Below are 9699 nucleotides of genomic sequence, written 5' to 3'. Positions count from 1 at the left end.
GGGCTCCATCCCAGGACTCCAGGATCATGACCAGAGCTGAAGGTAGACACTCAACCGACTGAGCCACCCAGGTGCCACAAATGAAAAGTATTTAGAACAGTATGACAAAGGAGTAGCTGTATAGTTGGAATATGCTGAGTTTGCAGTGCCAACAGCACATTGATAGGCCGGGAAATGTGGAAGTGGAGACAAAGAGAAAAGTCAGTGAGCCATCCACACAGACATTACAGCCGCCAAGATATTGGATGGGATCGTCAAAAGGAAAAATGTAGAGAGAGAAGGCTCGTGAGACCTTGGGCAAGTGATTTAACTTCTCTAAACCTGTTTTTTCACCCCCAAAATGGGGTTGATAGCACCTACCACACAGAGTAGTTATGAGGATTAAATGAGACACTAGATAAAGCACTAGCGCAGCCCGTAGCCCACAGTAAGAACATCATGAATGGTAGCTATTCCTCTTCTTCCTCCTCCTCTTCCTTCTCCTCCTTTCACCACCATCATCATCATTAAAGGACTAGAAAAAAATAGTATCAGAGAAGAAAGTGTTTGAAGAAGAAATAAATGATTACCAGGGTCATATACTATTAAGGAAAGGATTAGAAGAGCTATTGAATTTAGGGATTAGAGATATTATTCAAGATAGACTATCTGCTGTAATAAACAACTTCCAAAACTCAGTGGCTTCATCATAAAAGTTCCTTTCTTGTTTACATCGTAGGCTTGTGCAGGTTTGGGGAGGGAGGCCTGTTCTACCCAATCATTTGGGACCTGGGCTTCTTCCATTTTGTGACTCTCCCCTCATCTAGATGCTCCCAGTCCTTTGCTTTCAGAGGTTTTAAGAGGCCAGGTGTGGGAGAAATGGACATCAGTCCCATTTCATGCCCCTAGCCTCAGTCACACATCACATCTAACTGCAAGGGAGGCTGAGAAGTAGGGTTGCCAGCTGAAATACAGGATGCTCAGTGAAATTTGAATTTTGGGTAAATACATATTTTTTTCCTGTATAATTATGTCCCAAATGTTGTACAGGATATACTTATACTAAGAAATTTTTTGTTGTTTATCTGAAATTCAAATTTCACTGGGCATCCTGTGTTTTTATTTGCTAAATCTGGCAACTCTAGTGGGACGGGACATGAAGTCTGGATGTGGGTTTAGGAAGAAGAAAACACAGACTTCTTGTGTGTTCCAGTCTGTCTCTGTCTTTCTAAGCCAAATACCTGTTTTTGCTCTTCTCACAGAGAGAACACACCCCTTCCTAAAGGAGATAACCTCAAATCCCATCCAGTCACTAAATTCAGCTCCATGTCTCTCAGCTTCTGATATGGTTCCTTATGAACTAAAAAAACAAAATATATAATGGTAGAGCAAGAATAACCTCAATACAGACATCTAGCCAGGAAAGGAAAGAATTGAAGGTGTATAGCAGTCTCTGGTCCAAAGCAGTTCTGAATCTCCCTGGTCAGACTGACAAAGTCTTCTTCCCTGGGGCTGAGGGTGGGGGCATTCCTTGATTAGACCTTAATTTGTTCTGGAAGGGACTCCTCTATCCAACCTTCTCCTTGCCTCCTGGCTGAGCCCTCTGGCTTCTTGACTATCCCTTCATGGCCACGTCTGAGATGGATGACCTCCTTGGAGAATGTGCAGCGATCACGGTTCCCTTCCTGCTGGTGCCAGCATAGGGGATCTAAAAGTGATTTTAGATCTTAGCCAGCCAGAGGCACCCATGCATGTCTGTGTGTGTGTGTGTGTGTGTGTGTGTGTACTAAAATATACATAACAAAATTTACCATTTTAATCACTTTGAAGTGTAACATTCAGTGGATTAGTATATTCATATTATTGTGCAACAAGCACAACCATCCATCTCTGGAACTTCTTCATCTTCTCAAACTAAAACTTGATACCCATTCAGCAGTATCACCCCTTTTCCCCTACCCTCCCAGCCTCTGGCAATCATCATTCTACTTTATGTCTCTATGAATCTGACTGCTCTATCACAGTCTTTGTCCTTTGGTGACAAGCTTATTCTACTTCACATAATGTCTTCAAGGTTGATCCACACTGTAGCATGTGTCAAATTGTCCTTTCTTTCCATGGCTGAATAATATTTCATTGTATGAATATACCACATTTTGTTTACCCATTCATTGATCAGTGGATAGTTTGGTTGCTTCCACCTTTTTGGCTATTATGAATGATGCTGCTGTGAACATTGGTAGACAAGTTTCTGTTCAAGTCCCTGCTTTCAATTCTTTTGGGTATAGACCCAAAATTGGAATTGCTGGATCATATGGTAATTCTATGTTTAATTTTTTTGAGGAACTGTCATGCTATATTCCATAGCAGCTATGCTATTTTACATTTCCATGAGCAATGCACAAAGATTCAAAGTTCTTCACATCCTCACCAACACTTGTTTTACTTTTTATTTTTTATTTTATTTTTTTTTAATTTTTATTTATTTATGATAGTCACACAGAGAGAGAGAGAGAGAGAGAGGCAGAGACATAGGCAGAAGGAGAAGCAGGCTCCATGCACCGGGAGCCCGACGTGGGATTCGATCCCGGGTCTCCAGGATCGCGCCCTGGGCCAAAGGCAGGCGCCAAACCGCTGCGCCACCCAGGGATCCCTTGTTTTACTTTTTAAAGTAGGCTTCACACCCAACATGGGACTTGAACTCATGACCCTGAGATTAAGAGTGGCATGCTCTTTGAGCCAGCCAGGCACCCCTGTTTTGTTCGTTTTATTTATTTTATTTATTTATTTTTTATTACTTTAAAAAATTTTTTATTATTCATTTTATTTTTTTTTAAAGATTTTAAAGAAATTTATTCATAAGACAGACAGAGAGAGAGAGGCAGAGACATAGGCAGAGGGAGAAGCAGGCTTCATGCAGGGAGCCCAATATGGGACTTGATCCCGGGACTCTGGGATCGCAGCCTGAGCCAAAGATAGGCACTCAACCACTGAGCCTGTTCTGTTTTAGATAATAGCGATCTGGGGCAGCCCAGGTGGCTCAGTGGTTTAGCGCCGCCTTTGGCCCAGGGCCTGATCCTGGACAACCCAGGATTGAGTCCCACGTCGGGCTCCCTGCATGGGGCCTGCTTCTGCCTCTCTCTCTCTTTCTGTGTCTCTCATGAATAAATAAATAAAATCTTTTTTAAAAAAATTAAATAAAAAAAAATAGTAGCAATCCTAGTGGGTGTGAGGTGGTATGTCATTGACATTTTGATTTTGTATTTCCCTAATGATAAGTGATGTTGAGCATCTTTTCGTCTGCTTATTGGCACATGAAATATATATCTTTGGGGAAATGTTTGTTGAGATCCTTTGTCCATTTTTAAAAATATTATTTATTTATTTATTCATGAGAGACAGAGACACAGGCAGAGGGAGAAGCAGGCTCCATGCAGGGAGCCTGACATGGGACTCAATCCCAGATCTCCAGGATCATACCCCAGGTTGCAGGCGGCGCCAAACCGCTGCGCCACCGGGGCTGTCCTCCTTTGTCCATTTTTAAATCAGGTCACTTGTTTTTTGTTGTTGAGTTGCTAGAGTTGTTTATATATTTTGTATATTAATCAGATATATGATTTGCAAATATTTTCTCCCATTCCATAGGTTGCCTGGCTGCCTTATCACTTTGTTCATAGTGTCATTTGATGCCCAAAAGGTTTTAATTTTGATGAAGTCCAATTTATCCACTTTTCTCTTGTTGCCCATGCTTTCAGTATTATTTGCAGAGTCATTGCCAAATCCAGGGTCATGAAGTTTTGTTCTTTGTTTTCTTCTGAGAGTTTTATGATTTTAGCTCTTATGTTTAGAACTTTTATCCATTGGGGGTTAATTTTTATATGTGATGTGAGACAAAAATCTAATTTCCTTCTTTTCATGTGGATCTCCAGTTTTCCCAGCACTATTTGTTGAAAAGACTGTTTTTTCCCCATTGATTGGTCTTGGAGCCTTTGTTGAAACTATCTGACCATATATATATGCAAGGATTTATTTCTAGGTTCTTTAATTTATTCCATTGGTCTGTATGTCCATCTTTATGCTGGTACCATACTGTTTTGATTCCTATAGCTTTGCAGTACATTTGGAAATCACGAAGTATGAGACCTTCAATTTATTCTTCTTGTTCAAAATTGTTTTGGCTATTCAGCATCTCTCGAGATTTCATATGAATTTTAGACAGACAAAGCCTTTTTAATTAATTAATTTTTGACAAAGCTTTTTTAAAATTTGGGTTCATGGTTTCTTTGGCAATACAATTGCCTCAAAATCTTTTTTTTTTTAAGATTTTATTTATTTATCATGAGAGACACAGAGAGAGGCAAAGACACAGGCAGAGGGAGAAGCAGGCCCCATGCACGGAGTCCGACGTGGGACTTGATCCTAGGTCTCCAGGCTCAGGCCCCGGGCCAAAGGCGGCACTAAACTGCTGAGCCACCCGGGCTGCCCTCTCAAAATCTTTTTGGTATATAAGTCAGAGTTCTCTAGAGAAACATAACAAATGGGTTGTTTGTTTGTTTGTTTGTTTATTTATTTATTTATTTATTTATTTATTTATTTATTTATTTATTTATTTATTTATATTCATAGAGACACAGAGAGAAAGAGAGGCAGGTCTCCAGGATCACACCCTGGGCTGCAGGTGGCACTAAACCACGGCGCCACCAGGGTTGCCTGGGTTGTATATTTATATATGTGTGTGTGCGCATATAGCGTAGGGGAGATAACTGGCTCGTGACTACAGAGGCTGGCAAGTCCAAAATCTGCAAGGTAGGCCAGTGGCTAGACACCATGGAGGAGTTGGTAGGCCATTCAAGTCTGAAGGCAGCCTCCTTGGCAGAATTCCCTCTTTCTTAGGGGAAGTCAATCTTTTTTTTTTTTTTCTATTAAGGCCTTTGACTGATTAGATGAGGCCCACCTACTTTATGAAGAATAACCGGCTTTACTAAAGTCTACTGATTTATTTATTTATTTATTTATTTATTTATTTATTTTAAAGATTTTATTTATTTATTCATGACAGAGAGAGACAGAGACAGAGACAGGCAGAGGGAGAAGCAGGCTCTGTGCGGGAAGCCTGACATGGAACTCGATCCCGGGTCTCCAGGATCACACCCCGGGCTGAAGGTGGCACTAAACCGCTGGGCCACCAGGGCTGCCCCGAGTCTACTGATTTAAATGTTAGTCTAGGGATGCCTGGGTGGCTCAGCGGTTTAGCGCCTGCCTTCGGCCCAGGGCGTGATCCAGGAGTCCCGGGATCGAGTCCCACGTCGGGCTCCCTGCAGGGAGCCTGCTTCTCCCTCTGCCTGTGTCTCTGCCTCTCTCTATCTCTGTGTCTCTCATGAATAAATAAATAAAATCTTTAAAAAAATAAAATAAATGTTAGTCTAACCTTATGGGACACCTGGCTGGTCCAGTTGGTGGAGCATGTGACTTTTGACCTTGAGGTCATGAGTTGGAGCCCCACATTGGGTGTGGAGATTACCTTAAAAAAAAATTTAGGAAAAAAAATAAAAAATAAATAAAAAATATTTTAGGGACACCTGGGTGGCTCAGTGGTTGAGCCTCTGCCTTTGGCTCAGGGCACGATCCCAGTTTAGGGATGGAGTCCCACATCGGGTTCCCTGTGAGGATCCTGCTTCTCCCTCTGCCTATGTCTCTGCCTCTCTCTGTGTCTCTCATGAATAAATAAATAAAATCTTTTAAAAAATATTTTTAAAAATGTTAATCTCACCTTTAAAATACCTTCACAGAAACATCCAGAATAATATCTGACCACATATCTGTGTATTCTGGCTTAGCCAGACTGACTGCAAAATTATTACAACAGGTTTCTGCTCTGTTTGCTTCCAGATGCATGTGACACTAACCACTCTCAAGTTCTTTCCTAGATAGAATTATCAAGCTAATGTATTTATTTGCTTTGACACTTCTTGCCTCACTCTTTTTTAAAAAAAATTTATTGAAAGAGCACAAGTGCATGTGAGTGGGGGGAGAGGCAGAGAGAGAGGGAGAGAATCTCAAGCTGACTCCGCGCTGAGTGCAGAGCCTGACCCGGGGCTTGACCTCACAACTCTTGAGATCACAACCTGAGCCAAAATCAAGAGTTGGACACTTAACTGAATGAGCCACCCAGGCACTCCCCTCCCATCTCACTCTTAATGTAATGATGGCTACACCAAAGTCATGTGAAATGATAAGAGAGAAGGCCACACTCTTCAGCTGATATTTGCCTTACAGGTGTTGACATCTTTCAAGACCATTTTCAGTCTTATACTATTTGTTTTCTAGGAGCAGTTTTTCTGATTCTGAAAGACCCGTTATCTCTGGACTTTATTTCCCTTCATCTCTGCTTGAAAACCAGCTAATTCTCACCTAAGTTCACCTCTTTTTTCTAATGCTTTATAAAAGCACCCATCCCAGTTGTTAAGTTATTGTCTCTCAGCTCTAAATCCACTGTTCTGCTTTCTACTATGAGATGCTGGAGCTGGGACTCAGCAATCACATTTCTGCTTTGTCAGCGGGCTCTGTGCTTGGCTCTGCCAATAAGGGCCACTAGAGGGAGATAGTAAGTCCAGAAGAGGAAGAAAGGCTCCCTTCCTCCATTTGCTTCCTTTTCCTGTGAGGTCACTCTAGCAAAGCTCCTTCACCTGGGCAGCAGCCTTTCCTTCTTATAACAGCAGCTGAATCCACTTTGCAGAGTTTTTCGACAATTGCAGAACGAGCATCATGGTGTCCCAGTCAGAGACACCAGCATCAGCCATCTGGTACTCCTTCCTCAGCGCTGTTGGTCCCTCCTCCACTTTCAGAGACACAAGACACGAGCACCAGACTTAAGAGGTCTGTTTCAGCTCTGTGGAGCCCCTCTTTTAAGTGTCCAAGTTATCATAATTCCAAATGCTTCCCTTTGTCCTCCTAGCCCTATGAGTTATAGACGCCTCCTGCTGTTGCTGCCTCCATGATATCTCAGAGTTGTCTTTTTACCTTTTAAGCTGTTAGTTAACAGCTTTATACCTAGTTAACTCTTCCAACTATTCTTTATATTAAATTCCCTCTGTCCAGTGACTGGTATGGTTTCTGTCTCATTGGCTGGATCCTGACTGATACAGAAAATGGTACTAGGAGGGGGCCCCAGGAAATACACCTCAAAAGATGGGACTAGAGATCTGGTTTGGTTGTGTCATTGAGTTTCAATGTGCTGAGATCTTTGCCAATGAGAAACACAATGCAACTAATCCAAGGCATGCTGTGGTATCATGATTAATCAAATCATCACCTGTGGTTATTTGTGATGACGTGTCAATTCAAGCAAGTGCCTTGGGGGCCCAAATGGTTGTTGCACTTGACTGTTATGGCAGTGATGATGACTATGGGGACCTGGTATTACAGGAATGCTTCTGAATGCATCAGAGTCCTTGCACAAAAATGACAAGCTTGCTTGGGTCTTTAAACTCTCAGCCTAAGTCATGGTCAGAGAGTCCTAGAGCTTTCAGGATCTCTTATTTCTTCTAGCCCTCAGACTTATTTGCTACAAATAAAATACTATGCATGTTGCTGAATTACAACAGTTGAATTCAGTCTTGTTAAGTATTTCTGGTGATTGAGAAGGAGTGGGACCTGAAACTTGGAATGGGCACATCTGGCTTGACTCTCAGTCTCCTCCATTCTTCGAGCAGATGGCAAAGGGAGCAAAGATCAGCCCCTGGAAGTTTTATGAGCTGGCTCGTCATTTCCACTCATATCCCATTAGCCAGAATTCAGTCACTTGGTCACACCTATCTGGAAGAGAGGCTTCTCTCTTCTCTCTTCTCTGGGAACTGTGGGTGTTGGTGAGAATGAGTAGTTTATGTCACACTAGATGGGTCACTAGTGACATTTAAGATAGAAAGGTTTTGGGTTTTTTTTAAGATTTTATTTTTAAGTAATCTTTACACCCAATGTGGGGCTTGAAGTTAAACCCTAAGACCAAGAGTTGCATGCTCTTCCAACTGAACCAGCCAGGTGCCCCAAGATAGAAGTTTTAGGGGAGTGATGTAGACAGAGGTTAAATTGTTAAAAGAAATGAATAGGTGACATGGAAGTTGCAGCTACTATTTAAATAAGAGAAAAAGATAAACCTGACGCTAGAGTGAGGAGGTAGTCAAATGGAATGCTGTGTCTGTTATTGGCATTTTAGTTTTGCTATTTTATTTATTTATTTATTTATTTTTAAAGATTTATTTATTTGAGAGAGAGTGTGTGTAGGTGTGCACTCCAAAGTGGGGCTCATCAAACCCCGAATCTTTGGCATCAAGGGCATGGCTAGGCAGCTTCTGGCATGTGTAACAATTAGTGATCCTTGAGGTCACTGTTGTTACCTTTCTATCCCTCTGTATTATGTATTTTTTTTTCCCACTGAGGTGCATTATGTATTTTTTTAAAGATTGATTAATCTTAGAGAGCAAGAGAGAGTGCACACAGTGGGGAGGGGCAGAGGAAAAGAAAGAATCCCAAGCAGACTCCATGCTGAGCTTGGAGCCTGAGCTGGGGCTTGATCTCATGACCCTGAGATACTGACCTAAGCTGAAACCAAGAATCAGATGCTCAATGGACTGAGCCACCCAGGCCTCCCTGCATTCTGTATTTTGATTTTTGTTTCTTACTCTCTCCTAGTTTCTAGCTCTCTCTTTTCCTATACTTTTCCTTAGGTTTTCCAGTAACCCCCGTGCGGTGGACAGAACCTAAGGTAACACCCAGTGACTCCTGCCTCCTGGTTTTCACATAAAAGTGTGATCCTCGTTTTGAGTTCAAGTGGACCTCTGACTTTCTTCTAGCCTATAGAACATGGCAAAACTGATGGGATATCTCTCCCACTACATACATAGTAAGTTACATTATGTGAAACTCTGTCTTAGCACACTGGAGCTAGAGACTCTCCTTGTGGGCCTGATGGAGTGAGTAAACAGCCATGTTGTAGAAGCCCACATGACATAACCCCCAGGAGCTGCGGATGCCTCTGGAACCAGCTGACAGCCATCAAAAACCCCAGGCCTTGAGCCATACAGTCCAAAGGAAATAAGTTCTGCCAAGAAAACCTGAAGGCGCTTGCATGTGGATTCTTCCCCAGTTGAGTCTCTGGGTGAGGATGCAGCCTTGCTGATAACCTTGATTATAGCCTTCTGAGACCTGGAGCAAAAGATTCAGCTGATAGGGCTGAGGCTCCTGACCTGAACCTCAGATAATGTATGTTGTTTTAAGCCATTAAATTTGTGATAATTTGAATCACAGCAATTTGGAAAATGAATACACCTAAAATTCTTGAAAAATACTGGGGCCCTGTGGCATCAACCCTACATCAACCCTGATACCTAAACAACCCTTGGTTTGGGTCCAGATCACAGAGCTGGGAGGGAGGCCAGAGATGTGCCACACATATCCACTGGGCACTTTGAACTTCAAGACAGTAGCTAACAGGCCCCTCGGGTTCACAACAGATTGTATCCCCACCCCCACCCCCTCGCCCCAAATACCTATCCAGTCAGTCCTCAGAGATGGCTGAAGCCTGGCAGCCCTGGAATTACAGATTGTCAGAAGTAAATCAAGAAGTGCACCACTCGAATCTGGGCGCTCGGCAAGGTGCCCGGCACGCAGGGGACGCCCCACAAATGGTTTCCTTGCAAAACAACAGAAAGCTCCCGGGAGCGC

At 42.6% G+C, this 9699-nt stretch overlaps 1 long non-coding RNA gene across 1 annotated transcript; it reads left to right on the top strand.

Annotated features, from left to right (window-relative positions):
* LOC119870390 lies at positions 1 to 9285 on the top strand. The gene is made up of 3 exons (XR_005355930.1): positions 1 to 42; positions 8703 to 8740; positions 8910 to 9285. It is a non-coding gene; the product is annotated as an uncharacterized LOC119870390 (long non-coding RNA).
* Positions 9286 to 9699: the final 414 nt, after the last annotated feature.

Source organism: Canis lupus, chromosome 2 (genome assembly GCF_011100685.1).
Source record: "Canis lupus familiaris isolate Mischka breed German Shepherd chromosome 2, alternate assembly UU_Cfam_GSD_1.0, whole genome shotgun sequence".
Classification (NCBI taxonomy): Eukaryota; Metazoa; Chordata; class Mammalia; order Carnivora; family Canidae; genus Canis; species Canis lupus.
Note: the sequence above shows the minus strand (reverse complement) of the source record. Positions and strands in the feature narration are given on the sequence as shown.